At 38.8% G+C, this 25,073-nt stretch overlaps 1 protein-coding gene across 5 annotated transcripts in view; it reads left to right on the forward strand.

Moving 5' to 3' along the window:
- The window catches only part of ARHGAP15 (Rho GTPase activating protein 15), a 341,387-nt gene that overhangs the window by 90,251 nt on the left and 226,063 nt on the right, over nucleotides 1-25,073 (forward strand). The window contains exon 1 of one of the 5 annotated variants that reach the window (XM_085552048.1): nucleotides 6,577-6,716. The exons of the other annotated variants lie outside the window; for them this stretch is intronic. The gene's annotated coding sequence lies outside the window, so the exon portion shown is untranslated. Of the gene's footprint in view, nucleotides 1-6,576; nucleotides 6,717-25,073 lie in introns of those variants that run through there. 5 annotated transcript variants of the gene reach the window in all.

Here is a 25,073-nt window from a genome sequence, read left to right on the forward strand (position 1 = left end):
GGACTAGAGAGAGAGAGAGAAGATTTATGAGATGGTCTGGAGGGAGTCCAAGCCAAGTTTGAAAGTGAAGAGGTCAGTTTGTACCTGGATAATGAATATTTCAGAAAACACTTCTGATGCTTTACCTATTCCTATTGGATAGGAATACAATTGATAACATATGTCAGCGTATTCATGATTTCTTCAAATGAAAAGAATGTGGACAGTTTTGTTTTTTTTGTTGTGGTTTGTTTCTTTCCAACCTAAATATAGACGCATAGCATTAATATTTGATTAAATACATTAACTGACTAACTATGAGATGATCAGAAATAAGTACAGTTTTATCTCCAAAGCGTGGTTGGTTTTGGCTTTATTACTTTCTGAACAATAAAACATTATTTTCTGTTTAAAAAAAAAGAGAAACGGTTGCTTTCTGCTAATGTGTTGCACTAGATGTAGGTGCAGAGTTTTGAGTTTGATTTAGCCTGGGTGCTCAATTTGAGCTCATGAATTATAGATTAGAAAGAGAAAATGAGTGCTGAGATTTTGGTTTGAAGAAAAAGAAGGAAATCTTGAATTTAAAATTTAAGCATGTGACAGTTAATGGATGGTAACAAGAAGATGGAGTATAGGGGTATCATAAAGAAAATTAATTGGAAACATGATCGATGCAGGGGAAAAAAGGGGAAACTGCAAGTAAATGAAATTCAGAAAGGAAGATTTGGGTTACTGGTCTTGATCATGAGGTTTTCGGCAGTGTTACTCTATTCATTTTAATTGAGCTACTCCCTGTTTAACAGGATAAATCTGATCTGCCTCTCGCACTATCTAATTTGTGCATGCATTCTATTTCTGTTCTTGATGAACATATTAGGGTTTTTACAATTATTCCTCGATAGCAACCAAAAATATGCATGTCATAAAATATAACCTTCTGATTTTACTTCATTTACTTAATTGATGATCTAGCTAGCACCAAGGAAAAGAGCTGGTTAGAAACAGCATTACATGTAGCAGTCTGCATTGAGATACTGTGCTGTTTGTTCTCACTGGCTGAATGACGTGTTACACTAGGTCTTCATAAGAGGAGTGGTGAATAAAAGAAGATTTATGTTCAAATCACATGCTTTAAATATTTCTGCTAAGTGCTAGTTTGCTCTTTGGTGTTTAGCCTGAAATTTAAAGCACTGAGGATTAAAAGGATTACAACATAATCTTAAATAATCCTAAGTGTCATTTACAGAGAGATGGTTGTAATAACTAAATAAAACCATGTTAAGGGATGGCAGTGTTGTCAGTCAGCAACTGGAACAGAAACAGCACCTATGTCACTCTGGCATTCTCCTCTTTCCTTTATTTAGTTTAATTTTATATTGGCCAGTTGTCTTTCAATAAAAGTTACCAAAGAAGAAATTAGCACAGTGAGTTGCCTTGCAGTCAGTACTAATAAGGTTGGTGAGGCAACAGTAACTAGATAAGTTTGCAGCATTCTTCCATATCCATTGTTTTCTCCTAATAAACTTGTCCACTGGAGTTTATTTCTCCCCTTACCTTATTCACCCTTGGGTCTAAATCAAGCAGCCTTTTTAATTTCAAGTTCAGCTGAAGATCTTGACCCCTGGTTCACAATCCTGCAGCTTCACTAGCACACATTCTTGTGGCTGCAGACTATTTCCTCGAAGAGGTTTTGGAAGATTTCTTTTGGATGAGTCAAAAAAGAAAAGGAGAAATAGGAGAGAGGTGAAGGGTGCAATGAAAGGTTGTGAACCACATGCTTACGGATCATTGATACTGCTTTGTTCTCTTAATAGCACTATTCATTTAACTAACAGACTTCTTTTTTTTCATTTGAAGTTTGCTTAGTGATTTCAAACCCCCCTTTTACCAAGGTCATTTTTGAGGAGTTTTTCATGTGTGTAACTTCTGCAGATGTGTACACTGGCTCTTCCCACGTGTCTTGGTGAGATGTTTTACTTTTATGAACTTCAGCTATCAGGAGCCACTTGTTCATATGCAACTAAGAGTTATAAATGTATTTTATGAGTAGGAAAACCTGTGTTTACAACATCCTTACAGTGTTTCAACAGCGAGACAGCTGAAAGTACAACTATACCTATGTATAATATGAAAGAATTTATCTTGCAGCTGTTTCACATATAATAACATTTATGGCACTAATCTAGGGTAAGTCTCTTGGCCTTGAAGCTACTCCAGCTTTGTCCATGAACATAATCTGAATTATAAGCTATTTTGTTCTACATACTGTAGGATCAGTGTAGGATCTGAATGCTTCCCAGTGATGCTTTAAGTTTCCACTTTTTGCCATGGGAGGGATCACTTTCTATTCCTTGTGTGAATTCTAATTCTTTCACAAGGAATTACTGACAATGCAGTGTGGAGGGATTTAGATTGTTATTGGTGTTTGGATTTCTTTTTTATGATTTTAAATGCAAATGCTTTGTAGAGGTGGCCAGTCTAAGAAAGATGAATGTGAAGCTCCTGGTGGTCCTTACCAGCAGCTGGAGCCAATTCCCCAGTCCAAGGTGTCTCTAGAGAAGTTCTGCATTCTAAGCCTGAGAGTGCTCTTGTCTGCAACTTGCATAAGATGAACAGAAATACCAACTCTACAAAACTGTGGAGCATTTTGTCCCCTTCTGGGGCTTTCTGCTGTGACTTAGGTTTAATTTAAAATTAATTTATAATATATAATTGCCTAATTAAAAAAAGGTGCTGATCACAGTTATTAGCGGATGTCAGCAAGAGGTATTTCAAATGACAAACTTATAATAAATTTATAATTACTTTAAAAAAAGAAACAACAAGAAATAGTCTTAATAATCATTTTGTAGATGTTCAAGTGCATATATTTATGTAGGAATTGAAGGCTTTTTAGTGAGATATCTGAGAAATCTTGACATGGCAATATGAAAGTATTTCTGTATTCTTTCTTTCTGGATTCTGACTTACTTTACTGACCTGCCAGTAAAACTTAATGGGGTGGGTGAAGGCAACCTTCTGGCCTCTCATATGTGATGTATATTATTTCATAATCAAAACACAACAAATGAATGCTTTTTCTTTTTTTTCTTGAACATAATTCTCTTTATTCATAATGTTTTTCTTTTGAAAGCCACATAACATTTCCTTTATTTGACATACATGAAGCCAAAGAGCGGAACAAGAGGTGTGGATAGTGGGCTCTAGATACACGAATTTATACTAATTTGGGGATTTTTGAACCTCTTACTCTAGTTTTACAACAGTGAGCTTCTATTGACACTTTTGGAATCTCTTCTTATTTGTATTTCTTTACTAATGTCTACTGATTGCCTTATTATCTTTCCATTTCTTCAAGCCAGAAGTTACAAATGAAACCTTGCTCTTTGTAGCTCATTTGAGCCTTGAGGCCCCAAATTTGGTCTGTCAAACAGTTCACAGCCCAGTCTGTCTTTGTGGAGTCAGCTTTTATAGCATGGAAACTAATCAGGATCTTAGGGAACTTTGGAACTACATGATCCTTGAGGTCCCTTCCAACCCGGGTAATTCTGTGATTCTGTGGAAGCAACGACATTAGAGCTGTGTTTTTACTGCATTCCTGTATGCTGAGGTCCTATTATTGATTGAAAAAAAAGATAAGTAAAATGGTACATATCACACAGGAAAAAGAAAAAGTGTAACCTTTATCTTGGGGAAAGTTTTGGAGACAATATGAAATTGCGCACAGTAGGTGTTGTAAACATTATCCATTTGCCTCCTGGAGATTTTAGCATGACATTTTAAGGTGATAAAGAGGAGAGACATTTAGATACCTGGGAAAACTGTGTGGGTTTGGTTGGTTGTTTTATTTTTTTCTCCTTAAGAAAAGGGCAGATTTAATGGTAATAAGTTTACCTGTGCTGACTGCAGCTGTTCCTGAGGAGTTATTCCTGGTTATTAGAAAGCATAAAAAATAGATCCTGGGTGAGAGAGAAAAAGATTCTCATCTAGTCCACTATAAGGAATATATTTGAAATTGAGCAACTTGGGTATTTTATGGGATACCCAGTTTCATCCTTGTTGCAGAAGTGCTAGGTGAGAAATTATCAGGCTATAATCATTCTTTCCTTCCCTCAGCAGTTTTTCTCTCAGATTTTTTGTTGCCCACATTATTCCAAAAAGTAGATTTTGAGAGTGAAAAGCAGCTCAGGTTGCTTTGTAATCATAAGTGATTCAGGTAATAATAAAGCTACAAGCTACCACCAATACACAAGTGATGAAAACAGTATGGGTGTATTCAGCAGTCCTATGATACGAGCAACAGCAACAAAACATAAACTGCAACGCACTGGATTTCATAAATAGAAAACCAGTGGAAAGAAGCTGAAAGACTTTGGCACATTAAGAACATTCTTGCATTTGCTGCATGACAGGGTCCTATATGTTGATGTTTTATGTGTCCAACAGTTTGTGAGATAACAGCATTTCAGCAGGGCAAGTAGGAAGAGACTACTGGACTATGGCAGTGTGTGCATTTAAAGGGTCTGGGAAACTCATTAAAGGGAGGAGGTTGAAGGTAAGTGCCCTGGTACTCACTGAAAGCCATGAAAAATCAGGGGCAGCCAGCTCCTATAGCACACTAGGGCTCAAGGTCTCTCTTAAGACATGCAGAGCTCCAATATCAAAATGTAAAGCAAGCCTGCTTTCTGTGAAAATCAGGCTGATTAAAAAAGAAAAGAAAAAATAGAAAGCAGAACATACATTCTCCAAATCTGACACTGTGTACATAGATGTGTCTGCCAAAAGTGATTATAATAATAGCTCACTGCACTTTTGTAAGAGGCCATCTTTTGACGGATGTGAGCACTGATATGTGAGTGACTGTGAGAGGTACGAGTGTCTGTGTATGCTCATACACATGTGCTCCTTAAGAAATTATGTGAATCACTTAGCTCTTGACAGCTACGCGGCAGCTTTCAGAAGTGCAGATGTTATTTGTCCATCAGAAAAGAAAATATTTATTTCAAGCCACAGGCATTTTCTGCATTGCAAAAGTAAAACATAGCAGCAGTTAATGCTTAATGTGCGTGTGTAATGATTTAGGGCCAGAAGTACTGCTGAGCAGAAGGGCCTGGACAAACGTGAGCACACAGGAAGCACCTTGTCCATAGGATTATGGGCTGAGCTGTGGGGTTTTTTTTATTCCCCAGCCTGAGAAGCGAGGCAGCTTGTAAGTGAAATGGCAGTGGGCTGCAGCCTCTTGCTGCATTATTCATAAACATATTGCTGCCATCTCGTGGGCAGCACACAAGTCAGCGTGGCCTGGCGGGCAGAGCTGCAGGCTGTGCAGGAGGCCTGGCGGGCAGTAGTAGCATGAGCACTGTCAGGCAGCACAGGGAGGGTCTTGCAGGTGGCATTAAGGCCAGTGGTGCCAGGCACTTGATTGCTGTAGAGGGGAGCAGCTTTTAAGCATCCTTTGAGGGAAGAATTGATGCCTGCCTGAATAGTTTGTGCTAATAAAGCTTGTTTTAGCTGGTTGCTAAATGAAAATAAAGGAGTAGCGCTGCTGAAAAGCCTGTAATCTCCAAATTATGCAGTGGCAGTTTAATAGAATCGTAGAATCATTAATATTGGAAAAGACCTCTGAGATCATCTAGTCCAACCATCAGCCCATCCCCACCATGCCCCTACGTCACTCTGTGCCCTTTCCTTATGTTTAAAATCAGTGATTACGTTCTGATAGAGAAATAGTAAATAGCTTCCTCGGGATGGGTTTGTTCAAGGTAAAGCATGTAATGTGAATTATTACTATGGATACTCAATCGGCCTACCTCAATAAACACCTTACCTTAGCTCTTGCCTTTGCTGCAACCCTCTGCGTACTCACAAAGTGCTGGCAATCAGCAGAAGGAGGGCAGAAAGGTGAAAGGATCCTGGGTTTCCTTATTCTTTAATGCTTGAGGTTTTCTCGATTCTCCAGAATGAAAACAACTAAATTATTTTTAAAAGCATTGTGATTTTTTTTTTTTCTCAGCCTTCTTAATGAAAGCTAATATTAAAACAAAACAAAGTCTTGATATGTACCCAAACACTGCATACGTTCCCTTAATTTTATCAAACTCTGGAAAAACAAAGAGAAAAACGAATCCTAAATGAACTCACTCAGAGATAATCAAATCTGACTTGTTTACATGTTTGCTGCTGGTATTTCTGTATTCAGCCACTACATTTTAAGAAATCTTGGCTAAGTCGCTTTACTCCATTTTTGTGTTTCCTTTTAATGAGTGAGGCAGATATTTCGAGTTGGCTGGGCAGTCGAGCCTTGGCTGTCCTCTCTGAAAGACAGCACCTCTCATTTGTGTGCAAAGGGATGCCAGAGGATACGATAGGGATTCACATTTTTGTGTGGGAGTGATTTGTATGGCTGAGGTTCTATGGGATGACGGTGGTTTGGGATGTTTCAGGATATTAAATAGACAATGGCAGGCAATTTGAGTGCCATAGGAGAAATGCAAATAGCGACGTGCCCTCTCTGTTACAAAACACACCTCCGTGTTTTCAGCAGGGCGGTCATTCTCAGCCTGTGATTCACAGATCGTTGGTGGGATGAGGAGACTTCTTGTAATGGTAATACAGGCGTCAACAACCTGAGAAAAGGAAAACCCCGAAGGGCGTTTTCCACAAGGAACCCTCTCTTTTAAAACCTCCTCGAGTTCATTGACTTGAAAGATGCTCCTCCAAATGATCCCACTCACAGGGTATTTTTATTCGTATTATCAGAGTTGCTAAAACTTGTGTCTGAGTAGGGGCTGAACTGCTTGAATTCTGGGATGATTTGTTTTTTTTTTTTTTTTTTTAACTTCATTTATTTATTTTTTCTTTGCATTGCTTCATCTCCAATTTGGAGTGGGTAAATTCCTGTGAATTTCATATATTTAAACCTGTAACTGCATCTTTAGTACAGGGTGACCCGAGAAGCTCGGGAAATATTTATTTGGCAAACAAAGTGGCAGAGATATTATGTACTTACTACTTCATTTAAACCTACAGTATCTAACTTAACAGATAACCCTTAAAATCCGCAGCACGTCAGCCGACCTGCCCTTCTTTTGTTTTCATATTCATGATCGTTATAAATACATTATTGTTTAAAACTTTGAAGTCAAGGGACGTCTTAAGTCATTTTGCAGGTAAACTTCTACACACAGCTTGAAACTGATACCTCAGAATGACAAGCACACGGTTTTATAAATGAGTATTTGCGTAGGAGTATGTTTTAAGTTATGGAAACAGGATCTAATTGCTAAGATTCTCTAAAGTAAGAGGATTATTATTTTCTATTATTTGTACAGTCATCACTAGGTGGAGGCATACTTTACATATTCTATTGGAAGTGTCATCTGGTATGGGCTGAGATGAATTGCATTGATACTGCCTAGTTCAGTGAAACGTTTTTAACCTGAACTGTTGAAATAATGTGTTACCACTCAGACAGACTAAGCAGATTTGTGCTGTGACCACTTCTGCTGCTCCAAAACAATGAAAACAGGGTATTTTTTTAATCGTGAGCCGTACAGTGCCACGAATGTCTTGGATCCCTTGAATTAATTTAGGAACAAGCACATTGTTAAGATGTGATAAAGTTAAAAGGAGACACAAAGCATGGAGCGAGATATTGGAATAGCTCGTATTTATCAGTTTTAATACCCCACGCTGCAGTACCTACATCAGTGTAGGATGAACTGATGATCTTTCTGACTGTCTTTTAATCATTTTAACCGTGTCCAGTCCCAGCCCAATATTTTGTTATGGTACGGGGCCACCAGCTGAAATGCTTCAATCAGATTGTCCATATTTACTCCAGGGGTGGGTGGCAGGTGTAAGCAGGACCATGCTCTTGTGTTTTTGAGCAGATAGGGCAAAGCCTGTGCGGGGTTGTCCATGTCTAGCACAGCCCAAGTTGAGTGTTAGGAGCTGCGTGTGGGAACTCTTGGGTGTGAAAATGGGAGTTAGAGATGTGCTGCCTCTTTCCCCATGCTTTGAATACCTTATTTTGACTCTCAACAGCTTATAATAACCATTGGCTTTTATTACGGGAGTGACTGGAGAAAGCAAGGTCATGATGCACAGGTTATAAATGTACCAACCTGAGGGAAGTGCAGGCTTTCACCTTTCTCATTGTAATGAGCTTTGGAGAAGGGCATTGTAACTGCTGAAAGAAATTGCCTGCACTTTATTGCCCCAGGGCACAGTGGTCACAACAGTAACCTCCAGTTCTGTCACCAGCCTGGTGCTGCTGTATCCCTATGGGGACTGGCTCTGCCTTCCTTTGGGGGCTGTTAGACACTTACACCCAGGGTAATGTGCTTATGTCACCTCTTCCTTAGGGCCAAGAAAACACTGAAATGGAGCTGAATTACACACCTTTTTTTCTTTTTTCTTCTTCTTTTTTTCTTTTTTTTTTTTTTCCCATCTTTATTTTTAATGACTTGGATTTGGAATCACACTTTTAATAATTACATTCACGATCTAAAATTAAATAAACATTTTGTTTAGTGTTCAGAGAATTGCCAACAAGTGTGCAAGGAAGGGATGTCCAGCAATTTATCAGCCTGCAGGATATAATTATAGCAATATTTTGAAACGCATTGGTTATAGATTTGTTTTGATATACAGAATGTAAATAATCAGTTTTGATTCTTCTGTTTCAAATGGCTTTTTTTTTTTTTTTTTGTAACTAAGGCTCTCAAATAACAGTCCCTCAAATCAAGCTGTTACTCCTGGGAAATTCTGTAGAGGCATTTGATAAATGCACACCTGAAAAAGAGCTGGAAAATTCTGTCAGGCAGAATGATGGGAATTCCCAGGTTTGGGAATGGAAGTTCTGCTGGAAAACAATGGCAGTGTGGTACAGCTAAAGCTGGAATGAAAAGGAACATGTTCATCACTGCATACGTTTTCTTCTAGTTTTCATGACCATTCTGGTAACAAGTAATCTATGTGATCAGAAAAAAAAGTGCAAAGTAAGGAGTAAGACAGACTAATGTGTATTGGAACATAAAATAGACTTTACTCGAGTAGGAAAGTGTGAAAAACGTGGTAAAATTGAATGTTAACAAAGAAATGGGGAAAGTAGATGTGGGAGCGAAGAACTGTACAGGGAGTAGGAACAATGTCATAGAAGATCAAAGGAAGGGAGGCCGATTTTTTCAGGTATTAAGTAATAGCTGAGAAATAGCAAGGTAAAGGATTGGAATGGTGGGTCAGAATATCACCAATGAGAACAGAAAAAACAAATATGTGGCTGTAAAGGGGGTGTACAATTTTTTCCCTTTTTTTCCTCTTTTTTTCCCTGCTCTTTTATTATTTATTTATTTTGGGGATCAATTATTATCTCCATATCCTGGTGTTTCAGGAATCTTTAATAATTACGAGTCTGATTTTCATTCTCTCTCCTGCACACACACTCCGTCTCGCTCCCCCTTCCAGGCAACACTTCTCCACTTGCGCAGATTTCAGAGGGTAGGAGGATCTCAGGGGTTCTTTGCAAGATGCTTCTTTCCCACCGCAGAGTGTGGCATTGCCAGAACTCTTCAGGGGACTCTCTGCCAGCAGTCCTTAAAGCTTGCAAAGGAGTGGGAGAGGATTTGCATACTACCCAAGCAGGGCCAGATATTTACCCCCTCCTTCTCTGCTGAATAGTGCTTAATTGAGTAAATAATGACACTGAAATCATTGCAGGATTTTCAGAGTAGGTGCTGTGCTATGTCAGGCTATTAGGGACTGACTCTTTGCTGTCCCCCCCCCGCTCCTCCCCTCTTCAGATGCTCCCTTTTTTATTATTGTTATTATTTTTTAAATTCAAACCTGGATTTCTCTTCACCTGCATTTTTTCCTTCTAATTTTGCCTTTCTCTGGTCTTGTTTTGTTTTATATTGCACTCTGTTTTGCATTTTTTGTTTTTTAATACCATATTTTAAGTCATTTTTCTCCTGTTCTCAATGTGATGACAGTATATCCTGATGGAAAGATAATAATGCCCAAGGAGGTTTTCTTTTATGAATTCTGCTTGTGTTACTTTCACATGCACAAATATATCATCTTGATTTCTAGCTCTGGGTCATTTCATTGCTCTTGTATGTCTTGCTACGAGATGTTTCCTGTAATTAAAAGATTAGGTTAAATAGATTATTTGTGCTGCCCTGTCTACATAAATGTTCTTTTTCTATGCCTCTTGATACCGGCTTTTGTGTTTTAAGGCAGTGTTGTGGTACATGAAGTTGCATCATGTCTCCTTTGTCTTCAAGCTGCTGACTTAGTGGTAACAGAAGCAATCAAACGAGACATTTACTGCCAGAGCCTCATAGGGTCAGTGAATTAACAGGTGCCAATAAGTTCTAAAGAAGTGTTTTAATCGTTTCTGAAGTATTTAATTAATGGACTTTTTTGAGGAGTGGTGACTGAGCAGACATAAGGCTGATAAATATTTAATGCTCGCAGCTAGGGAACTTTTTCTCCCTTTCATGTAATTTGAGGTGTTTGCTAATGGAAAACAAAACTAAATTGTTGTGTAGCATGCAATCAGTGAAAGCTGCTATTAGATTGTCCAAGATTTGAATATCTACCAGGAATTTATCTATACGTGCTGTAATATTTTTGTGTTAATAGTCTGTCTTGTTTAAATAGAATTTTGCAGTCAGATTGCTTGCAGGAAGCATTAACCTGTGTGTTACTGGCTGCTTAAGTGTGCAGTTCAGAGGCAGTTGGGCAAGCTTCTAAGATGAGGTTCTTGATGAAAACACTGGACCTTAACTGAGGTGCAAATTTGTCATGCTTCTTTCACGGCTGGTGGCAAAGATTTGTTCTCTTAGACAAGAAATAGGTTACATCTGGTATTGAAAGCAAATCTGTCAGCAAAAGGAGCCAGTTACAATGCAAAAGTCTTGCAGCCACATTCAAATAAACTCAGCTTCTCGTGGTGCCCCTCATCTCAACAGAGGGACTCCTTCGCACAGCTTGGGTTTGCATGGAAAGCCAACAGACTGCCTGAGGACATGGACAGAGATAACATAGGTGCACATATAAAAGATTATTTATGACGCTGAAATCATTGCAAGTTCATTTAATATGCTAAACCATCACTGATGATACAGAGTTTTAAACTATGTGATGAAGTCTTGCAATACTTAAATGCTCCCCTAAATTGGGACCAGTGCTGTAATTCTGCAATCACAGAAGTAAAAACTCATTCTTTTAGTCTCTGATTCATTTAAAGATCAATGTTAGTATTTATGTACTATATCAAGTAGTCTCTATGAACACAATGACTCGAATATGAAGCGTGTGCTCAGTAGATTTCTTGGATTGTCACGACAGCAGTAATTTGTTTGTTTTACTCAACACTAGAAAAAGATTCCCAGTGGGCTTGCTGGTGTACGTAGTATTCATGACACTTGCTTTTAAAAGTAAGAGCAGTAATGCCATAAGGATGCATAAAAATATTATTTACCTCTTATCATAGCTTGTTTTTCCATTCCTGTTGGTTTTTGGTTCCCTCCCCCCCCCCAAAAAAAAAAAAAAATCCTGAGCCTTTACTGTTTAGTAAAAGAGCACTTCTTTGCCTCTCTGTATCTTCTTTCATTCACTTCAAAACTTTTACGGTGGAGTAAAATGTATCCATTTATTATCTCTGGGGTTAGTTAGCATACTAGGACGAGTTTGAAGTCATCCACGTTTTCTTTCCATCTCTGTAGCGTACAGAGAAGATTGTGCTTATTATCAGTCAAGTTAAAATAATTGGAAATACAAATAATAATAACAATAATAGTCAACATGTTTGTTAGCTCAGCCTCCATGGCTTTGGTTTTCTGCTTAACTCAATGAATATGTACATGGCAAATAGACAAAAACAGTCCTTTTAATGAATTTGATGTATGTAAAACTGATAATGCTGTTCTTGCAAATGTAGATTATATCTGCCAGTGTGATTAAAAATACACACCTGCCCTCTTTGAAAGTGATGTTTAGTTGCTGGCTTTTTGGTTTTGTCTCCTAGAGACAACTGTGCCAGTCTGAGTAAGTCAGACAGTAACTTCAGTTGGACAGACACTCACTTTGTTACTTTTTGTTCATAAATGCAGTTAACAAGTTCTTTTGTACTTCTTTGAGTGTTAATTGATGTAAACAAAGTCTGCATTTTATCTAATCCCACTGAAGCTTGTTAAAATTAGAGATGTGCCAAATTATTCCAAAGCAGGTTGTAAAGTAAGTGAACCATTAGATCTACTGGCTCACAAATGGCATAGTCAATGTGCGTTCTGTTTGCTTCCTTTTCAGGGTCTGTTTATGTCAGAACTTTCAAATCACTGTTTTTTTTTTGCATCTTTAATATTGTGTTTAGTTAATCTGTAAGGCAGAAGTATGAAACAAGCAGCAGGGCTGAACATGACTGAAGCTATTTCTAAAGAAGTCTATATATCTGCTCCTAATTGAGTTTACCTAGATAGAAGCCAGCTCTGTTACTTTTTATATCCAGCATTTTCTTTTCACCACGATGCCCATTTGTTAGCTCTTTTTCTTTGCAGGATATGTAATCTGCAAAATTAGTTATTACTGTGCTGGTTTTTCAGTTATGGTGACCTAATGTTCAAGGCATTGTTCTAGACCAAGCTAGTCACCAGGGCATAGAGTTAGCCTGAAGACATCAACTCTGTGATAATAAAGTTAATGGGATTGATGTGATTGCATGTGGCCTGGTTGCAGCTGAAATGGTTTAGTTTGGTTTGGAGCCTGGAGAGAACAGTTCCACTCTGAAATCTGGCTGGGTGATAGTCTTGTAGTTAAGTTCACCTCACCTAGATTCTGTGTGGATAGCAATTTGGTCAGGGCAGTCAACGGGTCAGTATGAATCTGAACATCAAATACTACCAATATAAGTCAATTAAGTACTAATTTCATGTGCTATCCTGAGTTAGTGATTCAGTAACTTGTCTGTGCTGTATGCTGCATTATCAGTGCTGCTCTTCTTTAAGTCCTTCAAAGCTGGATGCGTTGGCTCTTGGTATGTATTAAAAACTCTCAAAGATCAGTATATATAGATGCTTTTCTATCTTATCTTTCCTTTCTTTTTTCTTTTTCTTTCTTTTTTTTTCTAGCTGCCAGCACCATGGCATCTAATCTTTCTAGCAAACAGGTGGCTCTTGCAGCATGCTTTACAATCAGTCAGACTTTGGCTCAGTCTAATTTGCTTAATCATATTAATTAATGACTTTTGTAAATGTCAGAAAAGTTAAGCACACATTTTACTTTTAAAAAAGATTTTTGAAGATCTTTCTAGTAAATACGTAACTTTGAATATCTGAAGTATTTTTACTGAAATTCAGAGTGGAGTTGCTCTGTGCATTACAAGTGTGTATGGCAAATTGGTAATCACAGCCTGAACCTCCGATTAACCAGCTGCGTGTGGGGTCAGCTGTGGGAGCACAGGTGAAGGTGATTCAGCTGTGCACCTGGAAGGGGTGAAGCTTGACTCCACTTCTCCTAGTCTTTATTTAAGGGCTGACCACCACAACAACAGCATCTCTGTTTGGAGATCGCTCCTTTGTGGAGTTTGGGTGACCAGCCTCAGCATTTTCCATCTAGATTGAAGGCCTCAGAATTGGTGAGTTTCTCCTATAGATAACCTTTGGTTATCTATTATAACACCATTCTTGCATTATGTCCTACTTTCTTTCTTTACACAAGTGAAACTTTCAACTTCCTCAGTCTTTCACTTAGTGAATAGACTTATACAGCTATGAATTGATTTTGTATTTTATATCAGCTTAATCAAATGATGCCATCTAATTTCAGTTGATGATCTACTCTGCAAGCCACCTAGTTTATTTGGTAGTTGCAGTGTAGTGTTGTTGTGTTCAGTGGACTCTCCAGGGAAGGAAATGTTTTGAATACCAGGTAAAACCTGTAGCATAAAAATGATTGAGTTTCGTACAAGTGCCTTCTCTTTCTAAACAAAGATTTGATTGGTGAATAGATGTGATTTTTTATTATTTTTTTTTTCCCCCTCAAATACTGGCAACCCCAAATTCAATACGAGAGTAAGAAGTTAAGGTTGTACATCACCTAAGGTGGAACTCATAGTTACCGTGAGCAATTTGTGCTGATCATTAGCAAAATTTTGACAGTGGTCAAAATTGGATGCTTGGTTTAATTCATAATATTAACAGAAGGTTGAAAACAGACACGGTACAAAAGTTGATAGTTTTTTACAGTGCTGTTTTTCTGCTTCTGTGTCATATCTGTATTTAGATAATGGGCGGTTGTCTAGTAAGAAATAGAGAGATCAAAGCATAGCTGATGTTTTGAGTGACGGTGGTTCTGGAGATAAAAATACTGAGGTTGTACAGAAGTCTGAAGTCAGAGTTGTAGCAAACCTAGGTGAAATGAAGGGAAAATAATTGCTCCTGCCCCAGGAAGCCCTGGGGGATTCACTTGAAATGAAGCCTAATTGACTAACAAATCTACAAATGGTGCCTTTCCTTACATCTGACCGTTTTGTGCACTTATCATAATTTCTTTCTGCTCACCCATTTTCGGACTGATGGCATCTGATGCGTTCAGTTTCCATTGCCAGTCTGGGTGTAGACAGCGTGCTCCAGATGTGCACTGTAACAGCACTGTCCTGCAGCAATGCGTCCTTCTGTTCCCATCTGTAGCAATATTTGACTTTGAGTAGGGCAGTGCTCTTTACTTACCAGTTCTCTTTTCTCCAGTCTGTGTGGAAGCTTAACATAAAATGCCTAAACAACTGCAAACTTTCTGCTGTATGATATGGTCAGGTTAGTCGTCAGCTCACCTATTAACTCTGTATTGAGCATTAAGGAACAAATGCATCTGGATGCATATGGTTGTAGATGTGTGAGGGTAACACTTCTTTCTGTCTAATGACATCTCCAGGCACTGATGCCAATTTAGCATCAGCAGCATAAAGGTGTCTTGATATCCTTCCCTCAGGGTTTACTAAGATGGCAGAGGCTGTACCTGCATGAGTGTATATTGTCAGTAGGTCTTTACAAAGAGGCAGCCCATGAATGAAGGCCTGGAGCTGACATTCATCCAGAACTTTCTGTAAAACTAACATTTTGTTGAACCAGTATATTTTAGAAGAATGTAAGCTTTCTATGACATGTGTTGAGAGGTGTTCATCTCATGCAGAGTGAAATATGCTCTCAATGACAGTCCATAGCTGCAAGTTGCATAGGCCAGACGTTTCTGTTACCATTAGGCTTGCTCCTGTACTGCTGATTCTGCCAGGTTAAAACCAGTCTTAAGACATAAACCCTTGATGATTGCACTGTTTCATGCGCACTCTTGCTTTTGTATAATCATTAATACATTTCTAGCTACTAGTTTGGATGGAAGCTTCTAATTTTCTTCCAACTATGCATGGAAATAACAAGCATTATATAAAGGCAAAGTAAGCACGAGGGCTTGTTTTAATTGTCTAGGAATTTCTCTCTTTGATTTTGAGGGATGGCTGTGTGTGGTGTTTTCACAGTGAAACAGAATGAAGGTTAAGTCAGTACTTGGCCTCATTCACTTCAAAGTTCACTAAATCTCACCAGTCCTTCAGCCAGCTTGGGGTAAATTTTAGCAGAAGAAGGCAGATTTTCTGTGGATCTGAACCAATTGATGTTTTTTGGCAGAAACAATAGAAAACATATTACACTGTGTTTTTATGTTTGTTTCCTCACACTGTGTGGTTTTGTCTGGTTTCTCTGCAAGCAAGGTTCAAGCTGGCGAGCCACGCAGTTTCCTTTTGATTTCTTTGTTGTTCATTTATTGGAATTTGAGATTGGAAGCAGATACAGTGGATGCAAACCCAAGCGAGCCAGAATGTTTTCAGTCTGCCTGTGTAGCCCTGCCTGAAAGCTAAAGTCATTGAATTTTCTACAGCAGAGATATTAAGCTAATTCTTCCAACTCTTCTGGAATGTATGTTTCCATTAGGATGGATGTATTCACATAAACTAGTTATTTTAATATTCTTCTGAACTGGAATGCAATTACTCACTCAAATTAGCCTTTCAAGATATTGATTAAAGGGATGTGACATTCTGATCCTTCACGAGAGTATGGTCAAAAACTCGAAATCCACCAAGATTCAAGATGTAAGCACATGAAATAGAGTATAAACACAGGTTATGTATACTCCATCTACATCAATAATATTTTAAAAACTTAATCAGTATAATATAGCTTGACAGAATAGCACAAGATAAACTAATATTTTCAGTTCAATTGCATAAAGGCAGTTTAAAAATAGGATTTACCATTTGATCTTGCATTATTTTCCTGATGAAAGAACATGTGGAAGCTGTAAGAAATGATAATCCAACATAAAATATACGAATGTACAAATTTCACCCAAATGCTCTAGACAAGTCAATATGGCAACCAGTATAAAATAGTCTGCTACTTAGTAGCACACTCTTAGGATCAGATCCTCATTTTTCTTTTTAAGGTTTCAATATTTTTGATGTCTACAGACAAGTCCAGACTGAACGCTGGGGCACCAGCTTCACATCTGAAGTTGTTCAGCATCTGGCTCCCACCTGCCCACTTAGCATAATTACTAAGCATCAAAAACCATTTTGCTGTTCTCCAGACTTCAAAGCCTCAAAGGATAGGCTTTGTGCTCCTCCAAGAGCCTGCCATGCTCATCAGTGGCATTGTATGGCTTGGGGGGTGTCTTGCAAACTGTCTCCTGTGACCCTGTCTGTCTGTCCCGTTTCCCATGCAGGAGGGAGACTGGAAATCCTGTGACCAAACAGAGCAGTAGGAAACACAGAGGAAATTTTCCACTGTTCTACTGAGGGGAAAAAGTGACTGGCTTTCTAGATAATAGAGCAGAGAACTTCATCTAGTGTCTGTCCCTCTTGAACCTACCCACCCTCTTTTTTTTCCCCCTCTTTTTTAATGTAGATGAAATGCTGTGAATGAGGACTCTGAGCCTTTCCTTTTGCTGGAATGAGATGTTAGGAACCCTCTCTTCTAAGATGAGAGAGGATTTCTATGGTTTTCCATCCTAAGGCTGTGCTTGGGAACTGCCTGGGGCATTAGTTTTGCCCATCTCCAGTTTCTAATGTGGAATTGTTCTCACTTGGAGTTTCCGTTGCACTTTCACCATGTGCAACTTTGCAGGAATTATGTATCCTAGGTGCATACCAGTAGCTGGAGGAAAAAGAAGAGCTAACAACATAATACTGTTCCTTTCTGATGTGTTTTTACTCCCATCACAGCCCTGCTCAGCACGATATTTCTGAGCCAGATGTGAGTACTGAGCCACCAGTGCTGCTGCCTTTGTAACACAAACACTGTGCAGCCCTGGGTGTGGATGGGAACACCTGCTGCTGCTCAAGAATGAAAAGATATCTGGCTTTCTGAAATATGTTTCTGTGAATATATGCAGGGTAAACATGTATTTTGTGAACAAAAACTGCAGGTGAATAGTGTTTATGTGAACAGTGTGCATCAAATGGAGATATGTATGTGCTTGGTGATGGAGGTGTTATTCTTTCTTACTTCGATTGCTTTAACTTGGGATTATTAACTTGGGATGATTTCATTTCTGTAATGAAAAAAAACGGAGCCCTCAATTTAAGTCAAACTTTCCTGAGAATGTTTTACTTCATTTTTCTGAATGGATTCAGGCTAATGATAAATATCAGTAGTATTTTCAGAGCAAAAATGGTTTAGATGAAGGGCAGAAACAAAGAAAATACATGTCGGATGCATTAGGACAGGAGTGAGTTAAGAGTCTTTGAGTGCGGTTACTCTGCTAGTCCAAATAATGACTAATTACCATGGCAATCCTTATGTTCTGTGCCATACGGACCCCGCCATTCCTACTTAAAAACACTAATGGCAAATATACATTGCAAACAGATGCCATGTGCACATATCATTTGAAAAGGCTTTTAAGAAAACAAGATTGCTGGTCCTTGGATAGAAGCATAGCAATTGCACTGCAGAATGGCAGAGCACCAGTGCTTGCCATCCCACCAGAGAGCACCAATATGTGCCAACACCCCAGAGGGATCATGGATGGAGAAAGAAAGCCTGGCTCAGGTTTGGGCTCAAATCATACGCTCTACAGGTAGAGCTTTTCTGTGAGAGTAGTGCACCTTGGTCTTAAAACTTGAACACAGCACAGGCTGAGCTGCTCCTAATTAGCTTCCAACTGGTGTTCCTCAGCTGCTGCACAATAAGCTTGGAAGTCTAGACTGCTTGATAGCTTGGGGGCCTCCATCTGAAGGACTGTCTGGATGAAGGAATTTGCAGGTACTCCCTCCCTAAAAATGAATTGCCCTCTGTTCACTTTGAACTATTTCATACTTGGCACAGCCCACCTGCCATTGGCTACACCCTGGCCAGCACCATTCACCTTATGGCAGCTCTGAATTAAAAAATGAAAGCAACTCATTTGTCATCCAGGGGCCAGAGCAGCTGTGTTATGAATGGGAGGAAGGAGGAGAGGTGAGGACTGTGTGTGGCACAGACCTGGCACTTGGGAGCCCTGTGGAGCGAGGCTGCAGCCCCTCAGTAATCCCACACCTGTGTCATCTCCGTGCAGGCTCTGGGTAAAGCCTTGACTTCAATAATGAATCTGTTCAGGAGGGAAAAATATCTGTCGAAAGCAGATATCTTTTGAATTACAAAGGGCCAGTAATTTGAAAATGTGTAGTTAAATTCTGGCAAAGATGAAGCACCCACAGTTGCCAGAACCCCATGCTGTAAAATAAAGCAAAAAACAAGTTTGGCTTGCAACTGATTGCTCTGGATCTTACCACTGTATTCTGGGTTAACCATCAGTGAACCTTGTATAAAATGAAAGCAGAAGTGTTTTTAGGCCTGATAAAGATCAGGGAGTTTTTGTTCTTGGAACATGGGTAGATGCTCAGTCTGCTGATAAATTGCAGGGGCGCATGGTCTCTCCCAGCACTCGGCCATGCTGCTGGCAGCGGGACCTGTCCCAGGGACAGAGAAACTGTGGGTACAGTTCTGCCAGTCAAAGCTGAGGGGTAAGCTGATGTTTCCCAAATGCTGGTGAAAACTGTGTCTAATATGGTCTGCCATTTATGTTGCTGACTGATGACATCAACCTACTAATACAGCAGTGCAAGGTCAGGGAAAGGAAACTATAACCAGCAATGCCATGGCAATTCCTGAGGCAATCATGAGATCTTTATTAATGAGACATGAACTCACTGACTTTAACAGAGTAAACTTATTGAAGAAAATGCATATATATATATATTTTTTTCTCTTGAAATATGAAGTTTTCAGCATATTGAGCTTTGAAAGAGGAAGGCATACTGTGATCTTATAATTATTCAAACCTTTAGGACATTCAAATATTTTAAAATTAATCTCAGATTTCCTCCAGGTATGTCCTCTCCTGCCCTACATGTTAGTGCTACACTTTTATTGCTTTCTAGCACTGCAGTATTAGGCCCTTTGGAATGATGCTTATGATACACATTCCTCCAGACAGTCTTTCACACTTCATAAGGCCCTGATCTATCATTAATTAGGAGACATTTCCTTCTGAAAGTCCCCTACATCTCTTTGAAGGCGCATGAAGAGATATATATATATATATATCTGCTCCTCACCAAACTAATAGTTTCTCCCTGTTGGTCATTATTGCTGTAGGACAGTGATATCTGTCCTGGTGACACCTAACGTAGTGAAATACAGAAAGATCATAGAAAACATTTATGCATCCAAAGGCAAAGAGGTGTTATCCTTCTGCGTGAGTCTGTGTGTAATGACTGTGCTCAGCCGAGCCCTACCGATGCCAGAACCAGCTGCATTAATTTCTCCAGTTATTTTTTTTTCAGTAAATCATACTGTTTGTTTCAAGCTGCATCTCTTATAAATGATCCAACAGTATGACTTTATTATTTTCAGTGTATTGGAGATGTTAAAACATATTTTTACTTCTTTTTTTTCCCTTCTAACTTCTGATTGAAAATAAGACAGGATATTTTACAATATTATACTTTTTAATGGCTCCCTATGCAGGGGAAAAACACCTGATCCCTACTTCCATTACTTTATACATAGGCTAAAGCCCAGTGTAAAAAACTCAACTTTCTTTCCACAAACCATGAAGACATTTATCTATGTTATGTGTATTCAGACCCTTAGGAATCTTTTCTATCTGTCCCCCAGGACATTATGGGACATTTTCCGTGTATATCTTAGTGGGATTGCTCAGCACCGTAACCATTCCATCTACCTCCAACTTCACCTGAAGGGCAAAATCCTTAAATCTTGACACAATACTGATAAATACATGGAATTATTAAAGTTGCCATCTCAGCAGAATAGGATTGCTGCTGCCTTTGTTCTCAGGGGAATACATATTTCACCCAGTAGCAAGACACCCAACTGCTGCTACAATCACAACTCTCTGAAATGCCTTTAAGCTAATCATCTTTGAACATAAGCCTTTGTTGTTAAATCAGGGACCTTCTAGATGCAAGGCACAGAAACCTTTTTTGTTGTTTTTTTTTTTTTCCTCTCCACCTTGCACAAAACAGCTTTAAGCCTGTCACCGCTGACAGTAAGGTTCAGTGATCTGTCAACATTCACCCCTGATAAAGACAGTGAGAGAAATCCGTGGCTCTGGAGAGTAGAGACCAAACAGTATGTTTGCAAAAGAGCATTTTTATATGTTTTCTTGTGACAGCACTAGTTTAACAGAAAATAGTTGGAGTGTGCCAGAAAAAGGGTAAAAAAGAAAGGGGGGGAAAAAAAAACAGGGAAAAAAGACAGTAGTAGTAAGTTAGGCTAGCATGACATGATGGATCTGGGCTATGACAAACAGAATTGGAAGAAAACTTCCCTAGGGACCAACTATACCGGGTTTGCTGAATTGTATTTCTCGATTTCTTACTGTGCAACAGTGCTTTTTAGTGTGAGATTGACTGGGCTTCAGAATATTTTCAAATTGTACAAATCAAAATCCATGTAGCTTAAAAATGAAAGATGTAAAAGGTTTAGGAGTTTGATGTATTGAAAGGCATTCTGTATTCCCTCATGTGAGTATTAAACGTACACTTTGTCTGTTTGATGAATTTTAAATCTTTGTGGGTTGCAATGTGCACCACAGCAGTTCAGGGGGTATAAACCTTGACTGAAGAACAGCATAAAGGGTGTGCAGTGGTCAAGCTTCAAAATAAGCTATGCTTCACTTATTTGCCTAGGTGCTGCAATAGGTGCCTAATCCAGTTTATAGAGAGCTGAGTAAGAGCAGTTAGGGAAAAATCGTAAGGAATTCCTTTCAGGTCCAACTAACTTTGGTGAACTTGAGTGTGGAGATATTGTATCTTGTTTTAATTTCAGTGTAATAGGACAAACAGAGAAAATATTTAGTAAGAGAGTAAGGAATTCATATTTATGAATATAAAATGCCTTTATTCAAATCTACTGTCAACTCAAACAAGAGTCTCACTTGACGACAAGCACAGTGAAGAGAGGAGGCTTTGGGAGCTTGAAAAATAGCATTAGATGACATTCATCCACAAATCTCTGGTTTCTGGGTATGTCAGAGAGTGCTGACATAGCAGGACAGCAAGGCAAAGCATGCTTTACTGAGTCCTATTATTACTCCATATTTAATTCTTCCTTCCAGTGAGCAAAATCTCTCTCTCTACTGAAGTAGTGTTTTCTACAACACCTTTGTAAAGTGCTCCCATACGTAAAATCTTAATTTAGGAATACATAGGCTATAAAATATAAACAAAATATAATATGAGAATGAGATTTTTTTTTAAACGTGTTTTTCATATCTATGTTAAGTGTAGCTGAGAAGTCATTGAAGCGAGGGATGGACTGCTAGAGCATTAGGAATGGAAGGGTTGTGGTGAAGGAGAGAAGTCTAAGCCTTCCTGCAACTACGTTGTGTTCAAATGAAACCAGATTTGTTCCTCTTTCCTTGCTCCTCTTGAAAGGTTCCCTTTTTTCTCTGTTTCAGTTTGGAACTGTTTCGCATAAGGGCTGAGTTATTGAATTTCTGATACCAAATTTTACATTTTGGGGGGATTTTGGAACAGGTTCATGGCTGAGAATTTGGATAAAAACATCCTGTGATCACGTGAATATCTAATGGTAGGTGCTTATCTGTGCCTGGATAGACATCAAGTGATGAAAGAATGTAAGGTTTATTTTTCAGATCTCAATAAGTGCGTTAACTTTTTAATATTCATGACAATTTCCTAATATAGAAAAACTTCATTGTATTTAATTACAGTTGGAGAGAGGAAAGATGTAAATACAAAAACAGGGCTCGAATATTCTATCAAACAGCATGGAAGAGCTACTACTCCTAGATCTGAGGAAAAACACCTTGTGAGACAGTGGGTGTATATTGCGTATATCCCGGATCATAGCTACTTTAGTTCAATGCCTAATAAGGTAAAAACCAACAATAATCTGAAGGGACTTTATTAATAAAGTCTTCTCCTTTCCATGACCTTCCAGCTTGTATCATCAAAGGTCACCTGTGAGTTTATAAGTAAATTCTGGACTCCAAGAGGGGGATCGTGGTGCTGTTGCCAATTGCTGTGACTCGCATTATCAGTCATGGTGCTGCCAATCACTGTGCTGATGCCTGTCAGGTTTCCACTGCTGCCAAACAGAATGTAAAATTGACAGGGAATATTGCAGTGCTCGTCAAGTGCTGTGATACCTCTGATTTCAGGAGGGCGGGTACCTGGGGTTACAGACAGGATCAGGGCTTGGGAACGCTTTGTTCCTGCCTTGACACTTGTTAAAACTTATTAATTTTACAAATGAAGTGCACAGTTCGCCCCCAGGTAGATACTGCCTGTGAAATTATTTCCACAGACCGAAGTAACATTATCTGATATTATTTTCATTATAAGGCTTGCACAGGGATGTGAAATGAAATCAGGATGGGATAAAATTTTTGACAGTGGAAACAATACTCATTAATTCTGCAGCCGAAAGTTTTGAGGGTTGATTTGTATCTTTTTTATAATGTGTACCGTGGTCAGTTCCAAAAATCTGTCTGCGTGTTTCTTTTTTATTTGACATGGTTTCTCAGATTTCAGAAAGTTCTCTTCCACCTATTGCTATATACTTAGGTCTTTCTGCTCAAAAAAAACCCCCACGAATTTGGTTTTTGTGCATCCATCTGTACAGTGGTTCGTTAATCATCCATAAAGTGTAAGATTTTTGCAAATGTAATATAGGCAAAAAACACAGCCAGCTGGACTTCTAGATTTGTAATAGGGCAATGACACGCCAAAAATACTTTGCCATCACAGCCTGACACTACAGTTTCTGTAGAAATGAGAAGACTCATGAATACATTCAAGAGAAGTCAATAGCTCGAGCAGCTATGGAGAATTATTTAATTAAATCTGCAAGCTTTCGAGGAAGCCATAAAAATGAGGTTAATATGTCAGACTAATAAATTCTATATAATTAAGCTCCCCAAATATAGGAATTTCAGAATACGTTGCTAAACGTATCACAGTAGGGACATCAATTTATTTAATCTGAACATTGTTGCATTGTCTCCATGAACTTCCATTGGTGTCACAATAAGATTATTATGACAGCACCATTAAGCCCTGTTCAAGTGAATGAGGAATTAGTGTCATGATGGAAACAGCTGCAGCTAAGAGCTGCTGTCTACAATCAGCAGTTATTTTCAAAAATTCAGGTATTTTGTTACCACCATAATTTTTTCTCTTTAGATGTGTATATAAGATGATGAAGAAACCTGAGTTTTCAGGAGAATGTAAATATGTTGCCATATATGTTGTTTGGTTTTGCTTTTCCCCCCCACAAAATATTCATCATTCCAGCTCCACGTGCAGTGACATCCCTTATTTATGTAAAGCCTGGATAGGCTGCTAGATTTCAGGACAGGCGATCACCCACGTGAAACCTCCGTTGTTGAGAATCTCCCTTTAGTTTATTGCTCGTTTTCCCGTTTCCCAGAGGATAGATAATAAAAAGGACTTTTCTTCAGTCACTGCAGCCATGGTGAGAGTGGGATGGAGACCATACCAATGACATGTGCCATGAGTTTAGTGGCTTAGGGGGCAGAGTCCTCTAATCTTCTTTGAAACCCATCCCCCCTTAGTTACCTGTCCATGAGCCTTTCTGTGTGGTGCTGTTCTACCTTGAGGCAGCAGTTCTGAAAGCACTCGTATCCCAGCATTACGTATCACAACTTTCCTTAAATAATAATGGATTTGTAATGACTTCAGAATTTGTAACCCTTTAAACATTTTTTTTCCTCATGTATTATACATTGTGAGCTCTGTAGAATTGTAAAGAAACATATTTAGATTTATGGGTTTGTATTTCACATACGTTGTGCTATTTAACAGAAAATAAAAATATATTATTGATAATGTAAAAAAAGAATGTAGAGAGTTCATTAGGCAGAGATACATGTGTGCAGCATATCTATCCATATCTAAATGGCAGTTCTTCATGCTTTTCAGGGCAGATTTAGATTAATATGCATGTTTCAGGACCAAAGTAAAAGTCTAAATTTACTTAAGATTTTAAGCTCTGTGTTGGGAGCATTGCAGAATGTTTCCATTGAAATCCATGTTGTTTTATAGTTAATATTATAAGTAACTATTTCAATGAGATCACAGCCTTGTGGTGCTTAGGAGGAATTAGTATTTTTCTTCCTAATAAAGATTTCAACTTTTAAACACAATATTTGGAGCCACTCGCTGCCTGTGTAGCAGTTCCCATTCTGCCTTCAAGGCTGCTAACTTTATTGTGTCCCAGTAAAATGCCAGCACAGTGTTTCATGGCACAGGCTTCTCCTTATCCAAGTGGCATGCCCTGTCACTCATCACCTGCACGTATCCTTTCTCACGCGCCCCAACCTACTGCAGTATTTCTGTGCCCTACACTTCAAATAGGGCAGACTGCTGAAACATGGGAGGTCATTTCATTCATTCCTGCTGCTTCCTTGGGGCATTTTAATGGCTGCTGTGCTCTTAGGAGAAAAGCAGTAATGTGAGACACACAGTCATATCCCTGGGCCTT

Source organism: Coturnix japonica, chromosome 7, assembly GCF_054131305.1.
Source record: "Coturnix japonica strain WE chromosome 7, WE-NBRP24, whole genome shotgun sequence".
Lineage (NCBI taxonomy): Eukaryota > Metazoa > Chordata > Aves > Galliformes > Phasianidae > Coturnix > Coturnix japonica.